Source organism: Anomaloglossus baeobatrachus, unplaced genomic scaffold (genome assembly GCF_048569485.1).
Source record: "Anomaloglossus baeobatrachus isolate aAnoBae1 unplaced genomic scaffold, aAnoBae1.hap1 Scaffold_1011, whole genome shotgun sequence".
Taxonomy (NCBI): Eukaryota; Metazoa; Chordata; class Amphibia; order Anura; family Aromobatidae; genus Anomaloglossus; species Anomaloglossus baeobatrachus.
Window position 1 is genome coordinate 1 of NW_027441839.1, and position 26,182 is coordinate 26,182.

The 26,182-nt window shown below is 51.1% G+C and overlaps 1 long non-coding RNA gene across 1 annotated transcript; it reads right to left on the reverse strand.

Moving 5' to 3' along the window:
* Nucleotides 1-1,186: 1,186 nt before the first annotated feature.
* On the reverse strand, nt 1,187-23,736 carry LOC142260388 (uncharacterized). Its single transcript, XR_012728622.1, has 9 exons — nt 23,672-23,736; nt 2,903-3,278; nt 2,701-2,805; nt 2,544-2,605; nt 2,377-2,454; nt 2,173-2,247; nt 1,925-2,045; nt 1,749-1,835; nt 1,187-1,272 (listed from the first exon to the last, which is right to left on the reverse strand). It is a non-coding gene; the product is annotated as an uncharacterized LOC142260388 (long non-coding RNA).
* Between the last annotated feature and the right edge of the window lie 2,446 nt (nt 23,737-26,182).

The following is a 26,182-nucleotide window of genomic DNA, read 5'->3' on the forward strand; positions in this document are numbered from 1 at the left end:
GCAGCAGCACCTATATTATGGAAATGAACGACGTGTCAACGAGCAACGATTTTGCACGTTTTTGCGCTCGTTGATCGTCGCTCATAGGTTTTACACGCTGCGATGTCGCTTCCGGCGCCGGATGTGCATCACTAACTACGTGACCCCGACAATATATCGAGAGCGATGTCGCAGCGTGTAAAGTACCCCTTATGCTTTGTCTTTCTGGCCAGTCAGGGTTTAGAAACAAGGAGATCTCTGGCCTCCACGAGGAGCAGACCTCACCTCCTCCAAAGTCACGTTTTTCACAAATGCGGCTCAATAGTCAGTGGCCCCGTTCTCTCCAATAGTGCTAAACCCCATTTGTATTGAAAGGGATGTACAAGGGAGCTCTGCAGCAGCCCGATGGCGTAGATTAAGCAGAGCCAATCAGGAGCTCCCTCAAGCACACCTGCCCACCATGGCGGCCATCTTGGAATTATATGGAGGAATTTAAAGGGTGTACACTTCTATATGAAGGAATATAAGGGGTGCATAATACTATATGGAGGAATATTAGGGGTGCATAATACTATATGAAGGATCCCTTTTACATGGAATATAGGGGTGCATTATACATAGAGGACTATGGAGCTGGATAATCCAATATGAAGGACTATGAGGTGCATTATAATACATATAGGACTATGAAGGTTGCATTATATGGAGGACTAATGGGGTTACCTTATACATGGACTATAGAGGTGCATTATATATGGATGATTATGGGGCTGCATAATACAATATGAAGGACACCTTATACATGGAATGCGAGGGTGCAATCAAACTCTAGTTATACCACTGCTCAGTACAGAGATGACTAGATCGCAGTTGTTGCACTGAGGTTCATGATTTCTGGGCACTGTACTGTCTATAAGACCAGAGTCACACTGGTGTATGATTCGAGAAAATCTTGCATTGCACGTGGCTTCATGTTAGACAATGATGCAGCTCAGATCTACGATTTTTTCTTCAGTCGCAATCGGACTGAGGAAAAAAAATGGCAGCATGCTGCGATTGCAATTAGGAGAGAAGCTCTGCGTCACCGATATATAGGTGCTCAGGGGAAAAAAAACAGACAAAATAGAGTATACCCCAGCACACTATTACTCCCAAAGAAGAAAAAATCATGCGACTGTTCATATGCAAATTTCTTTTTATTGATCAAATTGTGCTGAAATTTATGGAATATGGATCGTCCAAACAAGTCGACGTTTCGGCTGTAGGCCTTCGTCAGACTGGACTTTATTTTATCTGAACATGATAACAGAAACAAAAAATCAATATCATATATACAAGATTGACAAAATGTGATTACAGTTTCCAACATTAATGGAAGTAAATCAATGACATTATAGAGAACACAGAAAAGGTAGAGGCATCTCCTATCATTTTGTAACACACTTCCGTGGTACAATGAAGAAACACTCCACTTGTTTAATAGAGATTTGTAGAAACATGCACACCTTATAGTAGCATGGATACGCTGAACTTTGGACCGGGGATGCGTATAGTTAGTGCTCATGTGACCGTGGTTAGTATATATGGAAAACCGACCATAGGGAGGAAGTTTGACAAGAAGGCGGGGAAAAAAGACCAGTGGAGAGAAAAGAAAAAACATGCAAACCATAAAGAGATGAAAAAATGAAAAAAAAAGGAGAAACCGGTATAGAAGGAGGGAGGTAGTCTAACTGGTACTGCCGTCACAGAAAGCTCACTGTGCCACTCACCATTGGAAGTATGACAGAATGCAATCACGCCGAGGCGTGAGCCAAGGATTAAAACAGCGGAGGACAATGCGTCAATTATGATATGCGCTATAATAGAGAAGACATGTATTAGGTAAAGTTCATGTAAAAAACATCAACATGGTGTTCTACAGGGACAGATGGTGATAATTAAATACCTGTTATGAAGTTTGTGTGAACATGTAGATCAAGGATTATTATGTAGATATACGGAGTGCATGCGTCACGTGCTACGTCAGTAAAGATATCACCCCAGGGGTTAGTAGTAGGTTCCTGGATCTCAATGCAAAAAAATAATGAATTATAATTGATTTCATAGATGTTATGTCAAAATTGCCCCTATTGTCATACACAGGCATATATGTAAAACATAGGTATATATATATAAAAAAGTTGCGGTGGATACCTAATGTTGATTGTGTAAAAGAATCACCATCACATGACCCACTTATCACAACCGGATTGTTGTGGGATCCATATTCTGAGTAAGGGATAAAGTAGAGGATAAGGTCATGAGAAATGTGAAATGTACAGCCTGTGTTAAACTGTGGACGGGCAGAACCCTTATGTCATGAAGGGTGTATTATATGTGTACAAAGAAATGACACACCTGCAGGTCAGTGGGAGGGGGTGTGACTGGAGACTGCTGGGGTGCAGACCGATATACGGTAGGTAATATAGATGAATCCTATATAAGAAGGAAAAGGCAGATACCAGATGGCACGTCAGTAGCTATAAAATGGCAATGCTAGTAGGCAAATGGTATAAAGATATTACCTATGTTCCGGTCAATTACATGTAATGTCGCTGGTAGGACCGGAAACGTCAGAGGCCGTCACCTTAAGGTTAGAGAAGGCAATAAAAAGGTTGCAGGTAGCATAAGAAAGTCATATATAGCTGGTAGAAACGAAACTAAGTGAGTTCCATAAGATACCTGATATTATATTTAGCGGCAAAATAGTGTTGCTGACCAGTAAGGGATACCAGGCCGTTTTTGTGCAATATCACCGGTAGGACCGGAATCAACAGAGGCCGTTTTCTTAGGGTCATGAAAAGAGGAAAATAAGGAAGATTGCAAGCAGCATGATAGAATCCTATAAAGTAGGACAGGAAGGAGGTCGGCTACCATTACTTACCACACTGGTGCTGGACGTGCGGTCTGTGAGTGGAGGATCCTGCACTGTGTGTGGTTACAGCGTGCAGTCGTTTTAAAAGGAAGTGTGGGCGTGTACTACAGTTACCACTTCCTGTCAATGGAATACAGGAAGCCGGGCCCGTGGAACGCAAACCGCGCATGCGCAGCATGCGTCACTGGCCCGGCCCCCTGCTGGTGCGTCACAGGAGCCGGTATCAAGTGCCTGGATGTTTACTAGTCTAGATAACCACTGATCACGTGCATTGGCGTGGGTGAGAGCCATAATCCTAGTCCAGAGTGCCAATGGAGATATGGGAGAAGGTGTATTTATCCAGGAAGTGCTGGCTAGTGCTCATTATCAGGACATATTAGCGTTTCTGTAAAAAAGAGGGATACATGTCAGTGTGACAATAATAAACATTTATAATGGTCATGCATAGAAAATGGTCATGCATAAAAAATGGTCATGTGCTTAAGGAGACATTAACCCATATCTATGGGTGACAAATTGATATATACGTTATAACATAGATAAGATGCTAGATATCATCGATGTCATGTATTATAGCAAATGGCCATAACCCTGCAACAGTATTTAGACCCACTGATGACATATAATAGTGCATTAGAATGAAGTCTCATATTTTCGGTTCAGCCCATGCGGTTCAAGTGTTCCTAGGGTATGGCTCCACCTTGCCTCCCTATCACGGAGGCGTTTAACCCTATCGCCTCCCCTGCGTATAGCATCTACGTGGTCAATCACTTGAAATTTGAGTTGGGATATTCGGTGACCAACTGTTAAGAAATGATTAGGTATAGGCAGGAGGGTGTTACCACACCGGATGTCTGATTTATGTCGACTGATGCGGTCTCGGATATGCTGGGTAGTTTCCCCAACATACCCGAGACCGCAGGGACACTTAATATAGTATACCACAAACGTGCTGTCACATGTGTGGAAACCTTTAATCCGAAAATTTTTTCCTGTTCTGGCATGTGTAAAAGTATCACCTTTGGTAACATTGGCATACTGCGCACATCCCAAACATGGGAATGTGCCTCTCTGTTGTGTGTCTAAAAACGTCTGACGTGATACTATTTTCGTGGAGCCTATATCTGCACGTACTAATTGGTTCCTCAGGTTAGGTGATCTACGATGGCAGAAGAGAGGTAGATTATGAAAAGCCTCAATTTTGGGGTACGCCGTTTTCAGAAGGGGCCAGTACTGGCAAATGATCTTTCTTAACAAGGGTTGAAAGGGATGATAAGTAGTCACGCATGGTACCTGATTGTGCGCCGTCCTATCTTGTCTAGTGATGGACCCTTTGTTCTCGGCTATCTCACGCGGATAACCCCGCTGTAGAAATTTTAGGCTCATCTCTTCAAGTCGTTTTAATTTTGTCTCTGGTTTTCTAACCAATCTGTCAACCCGTGTGTGTTGCGATATAGGTAATGCTTTTTTAACGTGCCTAGGGTGATTACTAGTGTAAAAAAGAAGGCTGTTCCTATCCGTCGGTTTCACAAAAATGTCAGTGACCAAAAGGCCAGTGTCCTCTTATCACCATACAGTCTAAATAATTAATTCGGGTCTGATCTTGGTGGATAGTGAAGGTCAGTCCGGGCATGAATTCATTAAGGTCAGAAAAGAATTCTTGAAGGCTGTTAAGGTCTCCATCCCACACCAAAAAAATATCATCAATGTATCTTCGCCATAGTTAGGCATGTCTATTGATGAGTGGGTTGGAGTGGATGAACTTATCTTCAAAGAAGGCCATAAAGATATTAGCGTAAGGGGGCGCCATGTTAGACCCCATGGCGGTCCCCTTACGCTGCATGTAAAATTGATCTTGGAACATGAAATAATTCTTCCCAAGAACTATATCAAGAAGATCAAGACAGAATTGCCTATTGTCAATGGGTAAAGTGGTATGCTCACATAGGAACCAGCGTACCGCATCCATGCCATCCTTGAGTGAGATACTCGTATACAGATTGTTAACGTCTAGCGTCACCAAGAATGCAGGGATGGGGATGTTATGTAAGTCCTTAATGATATCAAGGAAATGTGAAGTATCCTTCACATATGATGGTATGAGGGGTATAAACGGAGATAGTATTTTTTCAATGGTCTTAGCCAGAGGGGAGAGTACTGAGTCTGTCGATGCCACTATGGGTCTGCCTGGTGGATGGGTGAGGTTTTTATGAATTTTAGGTAAAGTGTAAAACACCGGGATGCTGGGATGTGAGTTAATGAGAAAGCTGGCCAATTTCTGTTCTATGACACCTAATTGTAGGTATCGCGAAGAAGTGGCTTAATGAGGGAAGATATCTGTGATGTTGGATCTCTTGGGATAGGCTCATAGGTGCTTGTGTCGGCCAATTGTCCCTGAATCTCTGAAACATAATAGTCTCGGTCTAAAATGACCGTTGCCCCACCTTTATCGGCTGGCTTAATTATGATGGTCGTGTTATCTCTCAGATTTTGTATGGCTCTGGATTCCTCAATACTCAGGTTATGATTTAACTGAAATTCACCCTTGTCCAATGAAATAAAAGTCTCTACTGGATGGTAGTGCCGTGGTGGCATGTATGTACTGGCAATAGTCAGGCCAAGGTTTTTAGGGTTAAAACAGACACTACCCCTCAGTGGAGGCTCAGGTCTTGTGTTTTCACTACCAAAATGTACCTTCAGTCTAAGAGATCTAAAAAATTGATTAAGCTCCTGTTCTACCTGAAAAGTATCATACCGTGAGGTGGGACTGAAGGATAATCCCTTTTGTAACACTAGATGTTCAGCGGGCTATAGGTTGTAAGAAGAGATGTTGAGGACAAGGTTGGTGTTACCTGGGATCGAGTCCATATCCTGCCCTCTCTGTTGTTGGAATTTCCTCCTCTTCCCTCGCCTTGTCTTCTTACTGGTGGTCTGCGTTGTTCTAAAAAACTCGGCTGCTGGCGGGATGTTCCATAGTCGCCTTCTGAATCGCTGGTGGAAGCATACCCTCCATGTCTGTATGAACGCTGGAATCTGAATCCTTCTCCAGACCGCCATCGGTATACAGTGCCCTTGGCGTAGTCTTCTTGGTCACGAAGAAATTTGTCGTTTTTTTGTTTCAAGATTACTGCGGAAGTTGGTTATAAAGTCGTTGGCCTTAGTCTTCAGTTGATCCAAATCTGATGCTGATAAAGATTGTTTGAGTTGTTCTTCTGTGGACTTTATGTTCTCAGTAACTTGCTGAATCTCCTTCTGCAAAAATTCTATCGTTAATGTGATTATATCAATAGAGCACTTGTTTAAAATGGCTTCGAACTTATCACAAAAAAGAGGATTTTCTGAAAAGAGGGTCGGTCTAAGGGATACCCTCAGGCCTCTAGGTATCCTTTTCGTGCGGTGGTATTCTACTAGAGTCACTAGGTGGAGGTCAAGTGCAGCTTGTCTTTGGAGTTCCTTATCGTAGTCTCTACCCCGTAGCTCCTCAGGTGGTATCATCAAGAACTTACTGGAGGTAGTAACTTTGGAGACTATATTTGAGGTTTCTTCGTCATTATAAGAAAAAGTTGAAAAATTTGGTTGTGACATTTGAACAAATGTTGGAGAGGGAGATCAGGAGCAAGAGCCAAAAAAAACAGTTAGACTACCTCCCTCCTTCTATACCGGTTTCTCCTTTTTTTTCATTTTTTCATCTCTTTATGGTTTGCATGTTTTTTCTTTTCTCTCCACTGGTCTTTTTTCCCCGCCTTCTTGTCAAACTTCCTCCCTATGGTCGGTTTTCCATATATACTAACCACGGTCACATGAGCACTAACTATACGCATCCCCGGTCCAAAGTTCAGCATATCCATGTTACTATAAGGTGTGCATGTTTCTACAAATCTCTGTATTAAACAAGTGGAGTGTTTCTTCATTGTACCACGGAAGTGTGTTACAAAATGATAGGAGATGCCTCTACCTTTTCTGTGTTCTCTATAATGTCATTGATTTACTTCCATTAATGTTGGAAACTGTAATCACATTTTGTCAATCTTGTATATATGATATTGATTTTTTGTTTCTGTTATCATGTTCAGATAAAATAAAGTCCAGTCTGACGAAGGCCTACAGCCGAAACGTCGACTTGTTTGGACGAACCATATTCCATAAATTTCAGCTCAATTTGATCAATAAAAAGAAATTTGCATATGAACAGTCGCATGATTTTTTCTTCTTTGGGAGTAATAGTGTGCCGGGGTATACTCTATTTTGCTGCGATTGCAAGGAGTTACGACTCACTTGCACTCATACAAGCCTATGGGTGCGTGTGAAACATCGTACTGCGCTCGGATGACATATGGATATACGCAAAAACAAGTAATGGAGAAGATGGAGAGATTAATCCCTCCCTCTCTCCTGCTCCTGTGATCCGATCACTGTATAATGACACTCGACTCACACTCGCAGCAGAACCTTATCCGAGTTCAATTAGCATATCTCATCTGATGCCTTATGCTAGTGTGGCTCTGGCCTAAGGAAAACCTTCTGTACAGCAACTCCATTCTAGTTTTTGCAGTATAGATATGACAAGATCGGAGTTGCTGCACTGAGGTTCAGGATGTCTGATCTCACAGCACTGTTTATAAGGGACGTCCTCTGTACAGTAACTCCATTCTATCTCATACAGAGGTGACTAGATCGGAGTTGTTGCACTGAGGCTCATGATTTCTGAGCTTACTGTACTGTTTATAAGGACGTCTGGTGTACATCAACTTCATTATAGATGTTTCAGTACAGAGGTGACTAGATCGGAGTTGTTGCACTTAGGTCCATGATTTCTGGGTACGGTCTATAACAGTGACGGCGAACCTATGGCATGCGTGCCAGACAGGGCACGCAGAGCCCTTTGTGCTGGCACGCGTGCTGTCGCCACACTGAGACACTTTGTACTGTCGGTGTGATCGCGCCGACAGTACAAAGTGGTGTTTAGCACAGGAGACATTTCTCCTCCCTCTGACTCCTCTCCTGGGCCTAGGAGACGGAGGAGCGTCAGTAGGCGGTGCCGGCGTCTTGTGGCCGCGCGGGAACCTGTGCTGGAAGGTGAGGGTTTTTTTTATTTTTAGGCTGTGTGCGGCTGTGCCAAGGTGTGGAGGGACACATCCAGCAAAGGGGCAAACATGGAGAGCACGGGGGGCAAACAGAGCACGGGGGGCAAACAGAGCACGGGGGGCAAACAGAGCACGGGGGGCAAACAGAGCACGGGGGGCAAACATGGATAGCACAGGGGATACAGAGCACGGGGCAAACAAACAGAGCATGGGGGCAAACATGGAGAGCACGGGGCAAACAAAGCACGGGGGCAAACATGGAGAGCACGGAGCAAACATGGAGAGCATGGGGCAAACATGGAGAGCACGGGGCAAACATGGAGAGCACGGGGGCAAACATGGAGAGCACGGGGCAAACATGGAGAGCACGGGGGCAAACATGGAGAGCACGGGGGCAAACATGGAGAGCACGGGGGCAAACATGGAGACCACGGGGGCAAACATGGAGACCACGGGGGCAAACATGGAGACCACGGGGGCAAACATGGAGACCACGGGGGCAAACATGGAGAGCATGGGGCATACAAACAGAGCACGGGGGCAGCCATGGAGAGCACGGGGGCAAACAGAGCACGGGGCAAACATAGCTGCAAGGATGGGGGAAATGTGCAAAGATGGAGAGGAACGTGCAAAGATGGGGGAAACATGCAAAGAGGGAGAGAAACATGCAAAGATGGGGAAACATGGCTGCAAGGATGGGTGAAACACGCAAGGATGGGAGGGAAACATGGCTGCAAGGATGGGGGGGCAACATGCCAGGATGGGGTACATTTAGCAGGAAGGGGTACATTTACCAGGATGGGGGTAAACATGAACATGCCAGGATGAGGAAAAATGCCAGGATGGGGAACATTTAGCAGGAAGGGTGACATTTACCAGGATGGGGTACATTTCCCAGGAAAGGGTACATTTACCAGGATGGGGTCATTTAACAGCATGGGGGAACATGCCAGGATGGGGTACATTTACCAGGATGGGATACATTTACCAGGATGGGGGGAAACATGCCGGGATGGGGGTACATGAACTTGCCAGGATGAGGAAAAATGCCAGGATGGGGAACATTTAGCACGAAGAGTGACATTTATCAGGATGGGGTACATTTACAAGGTTGGGGTACGTTTACCAGGAAAGGGGACATTTACCAGGATAAGGGAACATGCCTGGATGAGGTACATTTACCAGGAATGGGGTACATTTACCAGGATGGGGAATATGCTGGGATGGGGTACATTTACCAGGATGGGGAATATGCTGGGATGGGGTACATTTACCAGGATGGGGCCATGATGTGGTAAAATATACCAGAATGTAGGAAATAAATATCAAGATGGGGGACATGTTTACCAAAAAGTGGCCAGGAAGGGGGACATAACTACACAATGAAGGGGGAGGGGGAGCAACTCGTACATCTTTATGGGATTTCAAAATGTTCAGACTTTGAAATGTAGATGTGGATTATAGGGTGAAATCTGATTGCATTCCATGCTAAAATCTCTGTCTAATATGCTGCAATTTTTTCCAGAAAGATCAATCCAACTGCTGTGTCTGGAAATGGCAGGGGCTCAGCTGCAATGTGTGGTAAGCATGCATGAGCGTGATGCCCCCTGCTGAGGAGAAGAGAAGACAGCAAAAGTAAGGTTAAAATCAATTATTTACATAATAGGATTGGTTGGCACTTCGGAAAAAAATGGTTTTAGGGCTACAGTTTGGGCACTCTGCCTGTGAAAGGTTCGCCATGACTGGTCTATAAGGACGTCCTCCCTTCAGCAACTCCATTCTGTCTCACTACAGAGGTGACTAGAGCGGAGTTGCTGCACTGAGGTTCATGATTTCTGAGCTTACTGTACTGTCTATAATGACGGTCTCACCCAGTCCATGTATTGTGACCCAAGATTGTACTGACGTGCATAGATGTTTGAATAAGCCCTTATACAGATTCTATGAAAGCTCAGAACTAAAGTCGCCAGGATCAGACAACTGTCTGATGTGTATGGGGGCTTCCTGACTTACCTCGAGAATGGATGTCAAGGGATAGTGTCGCGGGCGGGGAGGAGGGTGTCAGCACACCGCGCTCACCCCTTCTGCTCGGGTCCGGCAGTTGCTCCTGGTGGCTCGAGCTGCGGGCCGGATCCCGGGGTGTCTCGAGCGACACTCCTCGCCCGTGAGTGAAAGGGGGGGTGTTTGTTGGGATTATAGTTCGTGACGTCACCCACGGTTGTGGTGATGGCACCACCGCTGCTCAGTGTGGGGGTCCCGGGGATGGTGATTGGAGCAGCCAGGTGTTGTGTTGCCCCTCCGTGGGTAGGGGTTGGTGATCCCGGGGCCCGGTGAAGAGATGTGAAGTGTAGGGCCTGGAGGGCGCAGGGACGCGGGGGCAGCGCTGTGCCTTGCGGCACTGTGGTACTCACTCAGCCTGAGACACGGACACAGTTTGTACGGTAAACCAACGGCTGGTAGGACGGTCCCACAGACGGTTGCACCTGCACTCCCGGTAGTTAACGGTGTTGTCACTCTTCCCTGCACCTTGTGTTCTGATGGTGGTAGCGGTGGATTCCCTCCGGTTACCCGCTCCCCGGCTGCAATCTGGGCCGGAGGAGCCCTACACTTTGCCCGCAGGCGCTGGCCCTGAGGAAACTGGTGCCTTGGCGGTGGCGGTGTCTCCTCGGTAATGGTCGGGCTGTTGCCGTCAATCGGGACTTTGTTGCTGGGGGATCTACGTCCCCTTCACTAACGGATTTAGCAATTTACAGCGACTCCTAGCCTTGCTGGGATCCGAAAGCCCCTGCTCTGGTGCTGACTGCCCTTTGTATCCGCTCCAGACCACCGGGCACACAGCCAACGGGGTCCTTCCAGTAACCTCCAGACAGTCCCACTCCAGACCTTCACCGTCGTTGCCAACCTTGCTGGTTCCGTCCGGACACACAGTCACGGACCTTCAGGCTTTTCTGTCACTTTCTACTTTCTCCTTTCTACTTTCACTTCTGGTTGTTCACTCTAGCCCTTCACTGGACTTCACTCTTGCCCTGCCTGGGCTTTCTGCCTCTTTACTCAAGCTCGTCCCTGAGCTGACTCCTCACTCAAGCTCTCCCTGAGCTCTTCTGCCTGGTTTCCTTCCTGCCTCCAGATCTGTGAGCTCCTTGGTGGGCGGAGCCAACCGCCTGGCCCACCCCCTGGTGTGCATCAACAGACTGCTGGAGGAAGGCAACAAGGATTTGTGTTTTGACTGTGGTGTTCCTACCTGGGATGTGGGGTGTGGGTGTTGTGTTCTGTGTCCCCTGGCTTGCCCAGGGCGACACATTCCCCCTTAGCAAAATGCAGACCGTCCGCGGGCTGCCGTCCTACACCGGTTTTATTTTTCTGCAAAAAGGGGATAACAGGGTTAAACAAAACATACATGACATTTTTAATCAACTCTTCCCAAGACGGGAGGCACATTTTACTTTTAACGTTTCAACGGTTTACGGTCACGGTTTCCGCTCTCTCCCACCCAAGTAACCTGGCCCTGATGCTGCCCCTAAAACCCAGGCAGCACCCCTTGACCCACAGTCCAGCACAAGTCACCCGAGCGGGATCTGTCCTTCCCTCCAGAGGGTAGCCACCGGTCCCTTTGGTGGCTGGGCCCTGGCCTGCTCTGCTCAGGGCCCTCCCTCCAACCTGCCTCTCCGGAGGCGGCATTGCGGAAACGGTAACGGTACCCAACATATTTACAAGCCACTAACGTTTGTGGTTGCCCTGCAGAGTTCACGGGCTTGTCCATGGATAGTTCCCATGCATTTTTAAACTTAAACGGTCCCCACGGGGACAACGGTGCCGGCTCCAGCCGGTTGCTAATCACACAGATAATCAGGTAACACTTCGGTAATCATTTTTCATTTTTCAAAACTTTTAAACTTTTTCAAACAAACACACAACACTCTTTTACATTTGCGGGCCCCTCTTACTCATAGAACGGTCTCCCTGTACCTAAGTGGGGGTCTACCTAGGTTGGAACGGGTGGACCTCCGGGGCCCGGTGTCAGTGGTGCTAGACAGTGGGGTAGAGGGAACAATCGGTTCCTCCTCCCTGCTAGAGTGTGGGGCAGGCGGAGGTGCAGGGGGGCTGGGTACAGGTTCATCCCTGGGCACTGGCACTGGTTCTGGCTCACGGTTAACCGCTTCCACTACTTCTTCATCCACGGGTTGTGGGAACAGTATCACTGGAAGTATCACCGTGCCGTTCTGTGTGGGCCAGTTTGCTGGGAAGTCACCCATGACAGTGTGGATTACCTCTGCTGCCTTTTCCACCGGTGGAGGAACCGGTACTTCAGCCTCTGCTTTCAACGCTGGGGGGCATTTTTTTAGATGGTCCCGAGAAACTGTGGCCAGGGTGCCCCCTTGGTCGCGACTGATCTGGTAGGTCTTCCCATTGTCCCACTCGGTGGGTTGTACGACGTAAGGGACTTGCTCCCACTGGTCATCCAGTTTGTGGGCTTTTCTCTTCCGTTTCAGCACCACATCTCCTGGCTGGAAAGGACCTGCAGGCGCCTTCTGGTTGAACCGGTGCTCTTGCTGTTCTCGACTTCGACCGAGGTTTTTCTCCACATACTCCTGGATTTGCCGGTACTGGGCCCTCCTCCGACTTTCCCATTCTGCCGTTGAAGGGAGTGCTTCCGGAGCCTCCAACCCCATTTCCAGATCCACCGGCAGGCGGCCAGGCCGGGCCCTCATCAGATACGCTGGGTTGCACTTCGTCGAGCTGGATGGGATATTATTGTACATGTCGACCAAGTCGGGTAACTTTTCCGGCCACATGTTCCGTTCTTCCAGCGGTAACGTCTTGAGGAGCCCCAGGACCAAGTGATTCATTTTCTCGCACATGCCGTTGGTTTGGGCGTGGTACGGAGTGGTCCGGATCTTTTTGCAGCCGTACAACTGGCAGAATTCGTGAAACACTTCTGCTTCAAAAGCCGGGCCTTGGTCGGTCAGCACCTTCTCGGGGTACCCATGGGGTCGGCAAAAATAGGCCTGGAACGCTCGGGCAGCGGTTCGACCAGTCAGGTCCTTAACGGGGACTACCACCATGAATCTTGAGTAGTGGTCTACCATGGTCAATGCGTAGGTGTACCCACTTCGGCTAGGGGTGAGTTTGACATGGTCCAGGGCGACCAGCTCCAGCGGTTGATGGGTGACTATGGGATGTAACGGTGCCCTCTGGCTAGTCTCGTCCTTTCTCCTCAGTGTACAAGGACCGCACTCTCGGCACCAGGCTTCCACCGATTCACGCATCCCACTCCAATAGAACCGCTCCCTCAACAGCATCTCTAGCTTCTTCCACCCGAAGTGGCCAGCACCATCATGGTATGCCCGCAGGACGGTAGCGACCTCAGCTTGAGGAACGATCAACTGGCATATTTTCTCATGGGTCTTTGGGTTGATCAGCTCACGGTACAGCCTCCCTTGGTGTAGGTAGAGCCGTTTTCGTTCTTTCCACAAGCGTTGAGCTTCGGCTGGAGCGGCAGGGTCTATCCCCATAGCACCTTGTTCCACCAGGGTCTTGACAAGGCGGACAGCCGGCGCTTGGTCCTGGGCGTCCTGCCACTCTCGACTGGGCCGTGGGTCCAGATCCACCCGTTGCTGACATACTTGTACCCTCTCAGTAGGCGGCTGGTGAAACGCAGGCAACTCAATCTCCTCGAGGTCGTCATCCTCACACCCCTCTTCTGACAAATGGGGCATCCGGGAGAGTGCATCTGCATTGATGTTGACACGACCAGCTCGGTACTTTATGGTGAAATCATAGTTGGCTAACCGGGCTACCCACCGCTGCTCCAGCGCGCCCAACTTGGCCGTGTTCAGGTGAGTTAGCGGATTGTTGTCCGTAAACGCGGTGAATTTTGCCGCCGCCAGGTAGTGGCGGAACCGCTCTGTGATAGCCCACACCAACGCCAATAGCTCGAGCTTGAAGGAGCTATAGTTCTCAGGGTTCCTTTCGGTCGGCCGGAGTTTTCGGCTGGCGTAGGCAATCACCTTCTCCTTCCCATCCTGGACCTGGGACAAGACCGCTCCTAGCCCCACGTTACTGGCGTCCGTGTGGAGGATGAACGGGCGCCCATAGTCAGGGTACGCCAAGACCTCTTCTCCGGTCAAGGCCGCCTTCAACTGGCTAAAGGACTCCTCATGCTTGTCCTCCCACAACAGTGGAGCTCCAATAGGTCTACCACCTTTGGTCTGTCCCACGAGGAGATCTTGCATGGGGGCAGCCATCCTCGTGTACCCCTTTATAAAGCGCCGGTAGTACCCCACCAGACCCAGGAACTGCCTTACTTCCCTCACTGTTGTTGGTCTCGGCCAGCTCTGGATGGCAGTGATCTTCTCAGGGTCGGGGGCGACACCATCCGCACTCACCACGTGTCCGAGATACTGCACCCTGGGTTTCAGCAGATGGCACTTCGAGGGCTTCAACTTCATCCCGAACTTGGCAAGGGACGCGAACACCTCGGCCAGGTGCTCCAGATGGGCCTCATACGTCTGGGAATAAACAATCACATCATCCAAATACAGCAGGACGGTCTCGAAGTTTAAATGTCCCAGACAGCACTCCATCAATCGTTGGAAGGTCCCGGGGGCATTGCACAGCCCAAACGGCATGCTATTGAATTCGCATAGCCCCATCGGGGTGGTGAAGGCGGTCTTCTCCCGGTCCTCGGGGGCCACGGCCACTTGCCAGTATCCGCTGGTGAGGTCAAGGGTCGAGAAGTAGTTTGCAGTTCTCAGTGCAGCCAAAGATTCTTCAATACGAGGCAATGGATAGGCATCTTTATGGGTTATCTGGTTGATCTTCCGGTAGTCCACACACATCCGCATGGTACCATCCTTCTTCTTGACCAGTACCAACGGAGCGGCCCAGGGACTACAACTGTCCCGAATAACCCCTGCCTCCTTCATATTCTTCAACATATCTTTGGCACACTGATAATGTGCAGGGGGAATAGGTCTATACCTCTCTTTGATAGGGGGATGTTCACCCGTGGGAATGTGGTGTTGGACCCCCTTGATCTGCTCAAAGTCTAGGGAGTGCTTACTGAAAACCTGTTCGTACTCCTGCACTACCCTGTGTACCCCCGCCCTGTGATGTGTAGGGGTATCATCAGTGCCCACATGTAGCTGTTGGTGCCACTCCTTGGTGTCCCCCTGGGGTGGGGAAGCGCTGGTGGTAGGTGGAAGTGTGGATAGACGGGCTTCCTGGATAGTGTGAGGATCCAGGGTGAGCAGCTTGGCAATGGTGGCATACCGGGGGAGCCTGACTTCTTCCTCCCCACAGTTCAACACTCTCACAGGCACTCTCCCTTTCTTCACATCTACCACCCCTCGGGCGGCCACTACAGTGGGCCAGTGCTCAGAAGGCATGGGCTCCATCATTGCAGGGTAGTCACGCCCCTGAGGCCCTACTGCTGCCCTACACCAGATCATCATCTCACTCCTAGGGGGCACAGTCAATGGAGCAACATCCATCACTCGCACTCCACCAATCTCCCCTCCGGTTGAGCTTACATGCTGGCGGTACATCAGGGCGCGGATTTCACGCTGCACAGCCCTCTGCCTGCTCCCCGCCGCCGTGGCGGCTAGCTGCTGCAAAAGGTTCAACACATCAGCCATGCAGTGTTCCATCACATTGGTTCCCAACACTATTTTCGGGTTATGATCACTAGGCTCATTCATGATCACAATCATACCCTGGTGTTGCAGTTCAGCTTGCCCCACTGTCATAGCCACCTCTTTGTACCCCACCTGGGTCAATGGAAGTCCATTAGCGGCAATCAAATTTATACTATTGTCTGGAGGCGCCAGCTCGTCTGTGGCCCAATATCGCTGATACAATGTGTACGGTATGGTAGTTACCTGTGATCCAGTGTCCAAGAGAGCCATCACGGGTATGCCGTCCACAGCCACAGGGATGATAGGGCGGGCCCCGACGTATCGGTCTCGCCAGTCCGGGGAGCCACGGTGTTCTACTCCTGAGGATTGGCCCGGGGCCCCAGGGGTTGCTCGTTTAACGGGCACTGTCGGTAAACATGGCCCGGCTTACGGCACTTGTAGCAGATTGGAGGTCTGCTCCGCGGGTTGTTAGCGCTTCTCCGCTGCATCCAGGGAACATCTTCAGGACTGTCAGCAAGCTGTATCTGCGCTGGGGGCTGGGATCTGGTCAGAGGTTGTAGTGCAGCAAGGATTTTGGCAAGGTCTCCGTCCAGGCGACGGACCTGGGCTGCCAGTTCTTCCACTGTGCTGCTCGAGGTTGCAGGTAGTAAGGAGGTTGTTTTGGCTGGGGCCGCCACAACGGGAGCTGTCTCGATGGGCCACGGGGCGGGTTCCAGAACTTCAGTAGCTGGGGGCTGTAGTGCTTTGATAGCCCGCTCCTTTAACACAGCAAAGTCCACATCAGGGTGTTCCAGAGCCCACAGCCGGAGTTGTTTACGGTCCTCAGGGGACCTCATCCCCTGCGCAAATTGCTCCACCAACATCTTGTTGCTATCCGCCTCATTAATAGAGTTCACCCGCTTCAGCGTGCGGAGGGCGGTCTGCAGACGTAGAGCATAGTCCCGAATGCTATCCCCGGCTCGTTGCCGGCACTGGTAAAACTGCATCCTCAGCTCAGCTTCAGTCCGGGTCTCGAAGGCAGTCTGTAGCTTCTCAAAGATGGTGGCTACAGAGAGCCGGTCCCCCTCGGCCCAGGTCTCCGCTTCCTGCTCCGCCGCACCGGTTAGCTGGCCTAGCACTATCGCTGCACGTTGCTTATCAGTCAGGGGGTACAGCTCTAGCAACGGGTTAAGCTTTTTCCGGAAGGCCTGCAACGCATCCGGTTTCCCGTCATACTGCGGTAGCCAGGCAGCTCCGGGCGCATAGGGCAAGGAAAACGGCATGACCTGAGCAAGCGCGGGGGCCGCGGCACCTCCCGCCAGTACGGCCGGGACCTGGGCAGGCCCATTCCCATCCGCGGGTGCCGCTGCTGCTGCGACCACCGCTCCTCCAGCGGCTCCGTCGGGCGCAGACATCTTGTTTCCGTCCCCCTTAGCTCTTTCCGGCCCCTCCTCTCTCGGGGCGGGGTTTTGGCCTTCGCACCTCTACTGCTCGAGAAGACGCTCGAGCGGGAACTTTTCGCGCCAAAGATGGCGGCTTCTGAAATTTTTCTGCCGGATACCTCCGGCTGTAACAAGGCGCACCTCTACCTGACGGCAGAGCGGTAAGATCCTGTTCGTGACGCCAAGTTGTCGCGGGCGGGGAGGAGGGTGTCAGCATACCGCGCTCACCCCTTCTGCTCGGGTCCGGCAGTTGCTCCTGGTGGCTCGAGCTGCGGGCCGGATCCCGGGGTGTCTCGAGCGACACTCCTCGCCCGTGAGTGAAAGGGGGGGTGTTTGTTGGGATTATAGTTCGTGACGCCACCCACGGTTGTGGTGATGGCACCACCGCTGCTCAGTGTGGGGGTCCCGGGGATGGTGATTGGAGCAGCCAGGTGTTGTGTTGCCCCTCCGTGGGTAGGGGTTGGTGATCCCGGGGCCCGGTGAAGAGATGTGAAGTGTAGGGCCTGGAGGGCGCAGGGACGCGGGGGCAGCGCTGTGCCTTGCGGCACTGTGGTACTCACTCAGCCTGAGACACGGACACAGTTTGTACGGTAAACCAACGGCTGGTAGGACGGTCCCACAGACGGTTGCACCTGCACTCCCGGTAGTTAACGGTGTTGTCACTCTTCCCTGCACCTTGTGTTCTGATGGTGGTAGCGGTGGATTCCCTCCGGTTACCCGCTCCCCGGCTGCAATCTGGGCCGGAGGAGCCCTACACTTTGCCCGCAGGCGCTGGCCCTGAGGAAACTGGTGCCTTGGCGGTGGCGGTGTCTCCTCGGTAATGGTCGGGCTGTTGCCGTCAATCGGGACTTTGTTGCTGGGGGATCTACGTCCCCTTCACTAACGGATTTAGCAATTTACAGCGACTCCTAGCCTTGCTGGGATCCGAAAGCCCCTGCTCTGGTGCTGACTGCCCTTTGTATCCGCTCCAGACCACCGGGCACACAGCCAACGGGGTCCTTCCAGTAACCTCCAGACAGTCCCACTCCAAACCTTCACCGTCGTTGCCAACCTTGCTGGTTCCGTCCGGACACACAGTCACGGACCTTCAGGCTTTTCTGTCACTTTCTACTTTCTCCTTTCTACTTTCACTTCTGGTTGTTCACTCTAGCCCTTCACTGGACTTCACTCTTGCCCTGCCTGGGCTTTCTGCCTCTTTACTCAAGCTCGTCCCTGAGCTGACTCCTCACTCAAGCTCTCCCTGAGCTCTTCTGCCTGGTTTCCTTCCTGCCTCCAGATCTGTGAGCTCCTTGGTGGGCGGAGCCAACCGCCTGGCCCACCCCCTGGTGTGCATCAACAGACTGCTGGAGGAAGGCAACAAGGATTTGTGTTTTGACTGTGGTGTTCCTACCTGGGATGTGGGGTGTGGGTGTTGTGTTCTGTGTCCCCTGGCTTGCCCAGGGTGACACAATAGTAGGAACTGACGTGTTTGAATTCCACTTGTTGATCCTTTTGTTCTCTTCAAAGATAAGCAGTCACCAGAGGAGGCGACATCTGCTCTCAGATAGAGAACACAAGAATATTTGGTCCAGCACTCCTGTATGTGATAGTCAAGAGAGAGCTGTCTGACAAACAATTGTAGGGATTGTTTACGGGCCTTAAAGGGTTTGTTTAGTGAAAACAAGTTATCACCTATCCATGGGCCAGGTGATAACCTGCTGATCAGTGTCAGATCACTGGGACCCACACTGATTGGGAAAACCGTTTTTAACACGTATGCCACACGTACTCATGTTATTATGGTGTTCTATGGTGTTCCTCACACATGTGTTTTCACATGGACCGCATGGCCCCACGTTTCCCTGTACACAGACATGTCCGTTTTTTTTCCAGCAGCATGGGTGTCACACACTAATATGATCTGTGTGACACGTACCGGAGAAAATACGTGTCTCTGAAATAAAATTATATATTATACTCTCTTGTCTCCATCCCTGCTGTCACTTGCTTCCAATCCCCGCTCATTATACTTAATGAATATGCACTGCACGGAGGACCTGGAATCAGCAGCAGCACCAGAGACATCAGTGCCAGGGACAGCATCGCTGGGGACTGGTGAGTATCCAGCCTTATATGTGCAGTGAGGTTAAGAGGTCATCGCAGTATCCAAGGAACTCTTATGATATCCTGATGACACCCATGCTACCGTGGGTGTAGCGACAGTGACATCACAGGTTCATCAAAGTTCATTGGGTACTCCGATGAACCCATGACGTTACTGCCGCGACACCCACAGTAGCGCGGACGTCACAGGGGTGTCATCAGGATGTCATCTGAGTTAATTGTGAACTCTGATTAACCTCTGAAATCACTGCCACGCCCGCACACATACTGCTGAGGGCGTCCCTGCGGTGACCCGAGCTCACCTTATGAGATCCAGGTCACCGAATGGAAGCATACACAGCAGAGTGTGTGTGTGTGTGTGTGTGTGTGTGTGTGTGTGTGTGTGTGTGTGTGTGTGTGTGTTCTCACAATCAATGAGGAACGTTCAGTTCTCCATTGAATGTGACAGCAGTATGGGATTGACGTGGCCGCCCAAAATTGGATTTCGGCAGACCAGGATTAGGGCTTTGATAGAAAAATAAATTGGAAAAGAGGGTGTGTCTCTTGTCTTTATTTATTGAATGATTTTCTCTTTTTATGTCTTTCCAGGTTTGCTTTTTAGGGAACGTCATGTGACCTCACCAAGGATTACGGCAGAATTTTTTTTTTTGATTTATAACATCAAATAAATTGGTAATGAGGGCTGAATCGGAGGTTTTTTGTTCAAATAAACTCTGTTATTTTTCTTTCAACTACTGGATTAGTAATGTCAGTGTTTGCTAGACACCACCCATTACTAATACCAAGGCTTGATACCAGCTGGAGCTAGCATCAACTCCACAAATATTACCCTGTTTGACATCGCACCAGAGCAACAGGAAGAGCCAGGTCCAGCACCACAATTGGCGCATCTAATGAATGTGCCACTTCTCAGGTGTCTAAAAATTTAAATAAGCATGGGATTCCCTCTATCTTTCATAACCAGCCAAGGTACAGCAGAGAACGGAGTGTTGCAGCCTGCAGCTGTTCCTATGAGGGACATGAAAGTTGGGAAGACCCCATGTATTTTTTTTTATTTTTTTTTAATTAAAAAATAAAAATGGTGTAAAATAGCTGGTTAAGCCAACTATCTCTATATCACTATTCTATCAGTTCTATTTATCTTTCTATATCTATAATTTTTCAGGCTTTACACATTAAAAAAAAAAACCAAAAACATTCATTTCAGTATCCTACTTTTTTTTTTTTTAACGGTACCACACGGACGACCATACCGGTACATGTGGCTTGTACCTGTTTAAACAGGGATGTCTGAAAGGGGCCTTATGGATAACCATCTACTGTATGTACTATCGTTTTGAGTGGTTGTAAATTATGATGTTCTCCTCAGCGGCAGTATTGTTAACCCCTCTGTAAAATATGTAGTGTGACCTCTGCCAGAGCCTGTCCAATGGAACAGCGGTGGCAACAGACGCTTCAGACGCTCAGCAACTTACATCCCTTTACATAAAATAAATAAAAAATGCTTCGCCCCATATGACCTGAATCAGGCGGTGTGAGCCTCATGGAGTTATGTTGCCACAAACGGAGGGAAACACTGAGAAACACAACTGGGTCCTAATAAATGTGGGGCATAAGAGGATCAGGGGGGGATAAAGACAGAAAATAAACTGTCAGCGAGATCTGAACTATTTACTGTGGGCCTACATGCGAGGACTGAGGAAACTACCTGCAGCAATGTGTGACCGCAGCCCAATACAGATCCAACCGGCAGTGACTGTTCACTAATGTCACTCCAAGCTTTATCATTGTGGAAATGAACATTCATCCCACTTCTACAACAGCTTTATTAAACAAGTATACCAAGAGTTCTAAAAAAAAAAAAAAAAAAAGAATATATATTTATATAGTTTTATTTTTATAGAGAACCATTGATTCCATGCAGTCCATTGGAACGGGTTACACGCAAAATACAGATATAAATTACAGTGAATAAACCAATCCTGACACTGGTACAGAGGGGAGCGGACCCTGCCCTCAGGGGCTTACAGTCTACAGGGTAATGGGGAGGAGACAGGTCGGGCATCGAAATATATTACAATCAACTTTACAAATCAATACGTAGAATAAAGCCATGTTGGACATTGGAGACAATGAAAGAAAAAAATCTTTTGTATCGGAGTCCTGTGCGATTTAGGTGTAAAAATTGTATTTATGCTAGTTGTTGAGCGGACCCGGATCTGAAAAATCGGATCCACACGGTTCGAGGTTCCAATCAGAGTCCAACCAGTACCCGGGATCCGGAGTGCACGATCCGGATCCGTGGTTTTTTTTTTTCCCTCTCTCTCTCTTCAGCCTCGCCCCCCCCCCCGGACGTGCAGCCTCTCCCCCCCCTGCGAGCCCCACCCCCGACGTGCAGCCTCTCCCCCCCTGCGAGCCCCACCCCCGACGTGCAGCCTCTCCCCCCCTGCGAGCCCCACCCCCGACGTGCAGCCTCTCCCCCCCCTGCGAGCCCCACCCCCGACGTGCAGCCTCTCCCCCCCTGCGAGCCCCACCCCCGACGTGCAGCCTCTCCCCCCCCTGCGAGCCCCACCCCCGACGTGCAGCCTCTCCCCCCCTGCGAGCCCCACCCCCGACGTGCAGCCTCTCCCCCCCCTGCGAGCCCCACCCCCGACGTGCAGCCTCTCCCCCCCTGCGAGCCCCACCCCCGACGTGCAGCCTCTCCCCCCCTGCGAGCCCCACCCCCGACGTGCAGCCTCTCCCCCCCTGCGAGCCCCACCCCCGACGTGCAGCCTCTCCCCCCCCTGCGAGCCCCACCCCCGACGTGCAGCCTCTCCCCCCCTGCGAGCCCCCCGACGTGCAGCCTCTCCCCCCTGCGAGCCCCCCGACGTGCAGCCTCTCCCCCCTGCGAGCCCCCCCACGTGCAGCCTCTCCCCCCTGCGAGCCCCCTCACGTGCAGCCTCTCCCCCCTGCGAGCCCCCTCACGTGCAGCCTCTCCCCCCTGCGAGCCCCCTCACGTGCAGCCTCTCCCCCCTGCGAGCCCCCTCACGTGCAGCCTCTCCCCCCTGCGAGCCCCCTCACGTGCAGCCTCTCCCCCCTGCGAGCCCCCTCACGTGCAGCCTCTCCCCCCTGCGAGCCCCCTCACGTGCAGCCTCTCCCCCCTGCGAGCCCCCTCACGTGCAGCCTCTCCCCCCTGCGAGCCCCCTCACGTGCAGCCTCTCCCCCCTGCGAGCCCCCTCACGTGCAGCCTCTCCCCCCTGCGAGCCCCCTCACGTGCAGCCTCTCCCCCCTGCGAGCCCCCTCACGTGCAGCCTCTCCCCCCTGCGAGCCCCCTCACGTGCAGCCTCTCCCCCCTGCGAGCCCCCTCACGTGCAGCCTCTCCCCCCTGCGAGCCCCCTCACGTGCAGCCTCTCCCCCCTGCGAGCCCCCTCACGTGCAGCCTCTCCCCCCTGCGAGCCCCCTCACGTGCAGCCTCTCCCCCCTGCGAGCCCCCTCACGTGCAGCCTCTCCCCCCTGCGAGCCCCCTCACGTGCAGCCTCTCCCCCCTGCGAGCCCCCTCACGTGCAGCCTCTCCCCCCTGCGAGCCCCCTCACGTGCAGCCTCTCCCCCCTGCGAGCCCCCTCACGTGCAGCCTCTCCCCCCTGCGAGCCCCCTCACGTGCAGCCTCTCCCCCCTGCGAGCCCCCTCACGTGCAGCCTCTCCCCCCTGCGAGCCCCCTCACGTGCAGCCTCTCCCCCCTGCGAGCCCCCTCACGTGCAGCCTCTCCCCCCTGCGAGCCCCCTCACGTGCAGCCTCTCCCCCCTGCGAGCCCCCTCACGTGCAGCCTCTCCCCCCTGCGAGCCCCCTCACGTGCAGCCTCTCCCCCCTGCGAGCCCCCTCACGTGCAGCCTCTCCCCCCTGCGAGCCCCCTCACGTGCAGCCTCTCCCCCCTGCGAGCCCCCTCACGTGCAGCCTCTCCCCCCTGCGAGCCCCCTCACGTGCAGCCTCTCCCCCCTGCGAGCCCCCTCACGTGCAGCCTTTCTCCCTGCGAACCCCCCGTGTAGCTTTGCCCTCTGCTGCCCAGTGCGAGCCGCCCAAACGTGCATCGCCCTGTGCCCATTGCGAGCACCCCCAGACATGCAGCGTCGCCCCCTGCGAGCACCCCCAGACGTGCAGTATAGCCCCCTGCCCAGTGCAAGACCCCCAAGCGTTCCGCGTCGCCTCCTGCCCAGTGCAAGCTCCCCAAACGTGCAGCGTCGCCTAGTGTAACCCCCACATTCCTTATGAAAGCCTCCACAGCATCACCCCCTGCTCCGTGCACCGTCGCCTAGTGTAACCCCCACATTCCTTATGAAAGCCTCCACAGCATCACCCCCTGCTCCGTGCAACCCCCCCATAAGTCCCCTTTCTTATTGAAGCCTCTAAAGCACGGTGCTGCAGCGTGAGTACATTCCCCGTGCGATATACACGAGCTGCAGCCCCCAACACAGACAGGAGACACTGTTCTGTGCCACCAACATACAGTCTGAGACCCCAGAGCTATAACTAATGAGGAAAAGCTGAATATTCTCCCACCTCAGGGTCAGGATCCGTCCGCTCTGCACAGGAGCCTGAGAACTGCTGCTTCCCGCCCACAGATCTGCAGGGCACTGAGGAGGCCCCGCCCACTGCTAAACGGTTCCACTGGACTGAGGAGGCCCCGCCCTTTCCGGTGACGTCATTGCCTCAAAAAATCAACTCCTCTCCAGACGCTACCTATACTCTACCCAGAACAATCACTCTATAGAAGAGAATTCTCCTGATTGCCCCGAGAAGGATGGATATGGACAGGGACAAGATGGCGGAGAGGACATTACACCTCACCCTAGAGATCCTCTTCCGGCTTACTGGAGAGGTGAGAGATTCTGATGACGTCACATTACATCATTCTTATCTATGGGAATAACAGATGGACAGAACTGGAGAGGTGAGGACTCTGGAAATGTCTGGAGTGAGATTTCTTACTGTGTCTCTCCATAACCAGGATTACACAGTAGTGAAGAAGACCTCTAGTGAGCGCTGTCAGGCCCCTGTGTCTGAGGGATGGGGAAGACCCCTGAGCCCAATCACGGGGCCTCACCCCCCGATACATGAGGACATCAATGACCAGAAGATCCTAGAACTCACCTACAAGATGATTGAGCTGCTGACTGGAGAGGTGACACTGCTGGGAATGCTGGGACATTATACAGTAACGCTATGAAGGGATCGGGGGTGACGGTATCATTGTATGTGTCAGGTTCCTATAAGGTGTCAGGACGTCACCGTCTATTTCTCCATGGAGGAGTGGGAGTATTTAGAAGGACACAAAGATCTATACAAGGACGTCATGATGGAGGTTCCCCAGCCCCTCACATCACCAGGTAATAGACAGGACTAAATACACACGGCCTATAATTATCTGTATGTAAGGAATGAATTCAGTCCCTGTATGTGTCTCCTCCAGGTCTATCCAGTAAGAGGACAACACCAGAGAGATGTCCCCGTCCTCTTCTCCCACAGGACTGTGAACAAGAAGATCCCGATGTTCCTCAGGATCATCAGGTAGATGGAGAGAAGGTGCCATGAAATCTCCTATGATGTGTAGACGGCTGTGAAGGTCTTGTGCTCAGTCTTGTTTTATCCTCCAGTATTATATGTGTTATACTTGGGTAATGAGAGCGGTGGAGATGGCAGGATTAGAGCTGATCATAGATGGGACTTCTCCATCTGTCTGTGACTTTTGGATCACATTTATCCCGTTCTCTACACTGAACACTTACATCAGGGTCTTCTCACAGGGTTATTGGACAGAGAGGTGTAGCCCCTATTCCATGGGTCAAAAGGTCACAGCGCTTGCCAGCACTAGTTGGATCTGCTCTGCCTTCTACATAGCTGTGCAGACTAGCCTTGTGCTGGTGCTGTTAGGGTTAAGCAGACTTTTGTGTTTTTCTTCGTTTACCGTCCTGAGTTGTCTCAGCTGTTCTGATTTTGTATTCCCCCTGGTATAAGTTCTCACCACTTTACCTCAGTAGTTGCCAGTGATAACTTGCTTTCCCATGGTCCTGGGGTAGAGGTGTGACCCATGGAAAGAGAAATTGTTTTGAATTTGATCCTGGAGATTTCTGCCTGGAAACTTTACTTGGTGTCTTCCTATTGATCATCTCCCTTTTTATTAATTTCTCTTTCCATCCCCTTTTTTTTACCACCTGTTGTTTGGGAATACAGTTTCTTTTTCCTATGCCGTTTTCCCTTTATGTCATTATCATAGAGCAGGACTAATGTTCTTCCTGCCCTGCTCACTAGACATGGATGTGATTAGGGCACGGCAGGGATACACACTTGATTTCCACACAAGGGGAAAGAACCTGTCTTGGGACATTGGGGAACACAGAGTTGCTCATCGTAAGGGACAGGGTTTATCCTTCCTGTTCTTCCCTAGAGGCAGTGGTTCCCACTTCATCTTTCTCGTGATACACCGCTCAGCCTCTTGGTGAAACACAACAACCAGGGACTGCCCTGTATTGGTAACTGGTGCCTACTGTCAGCAAAGTCCAACCCCAGAGGCTCTGGTGATGATTGAGTAGGCACTTAATCATGCCCCTCTGGATAAGTCTGGTTCAGGGCGCAGTGAGGCTATGCCCTTCTTCTCAACCTATTAGTATGACAGGTTTACATGTAATTCTTCAAATGGCATGATTCAAATGAAACCCCCAAAGGATTCATTCACTGTAATAAGGCACCAGAGTTAGTCTGGACGCCTCATGGTAGCGCAGGAATCATATCTATCTAGTGAACGGTTATCTCCAGTAATTGTATTATTACACCGGATTCTTTATGATGTTACATCGTTATCTTCTCCCCATTCAGGTCCCTACAACATTGGATCCTCTCAGTGGAGATCTTCTATATAAGAGAATTCTCCTGATCGACCCATCATGGATTTATATGGCCAGGGGCAAGATGGAGGAGAGGAGATTGCACCTCACCCTAGAGATCCTCTTCCGGCTTACTGGAGAGGTGAGAGATTCTGATGACGTCACATTACATCGTTCTTATCTATGGGAA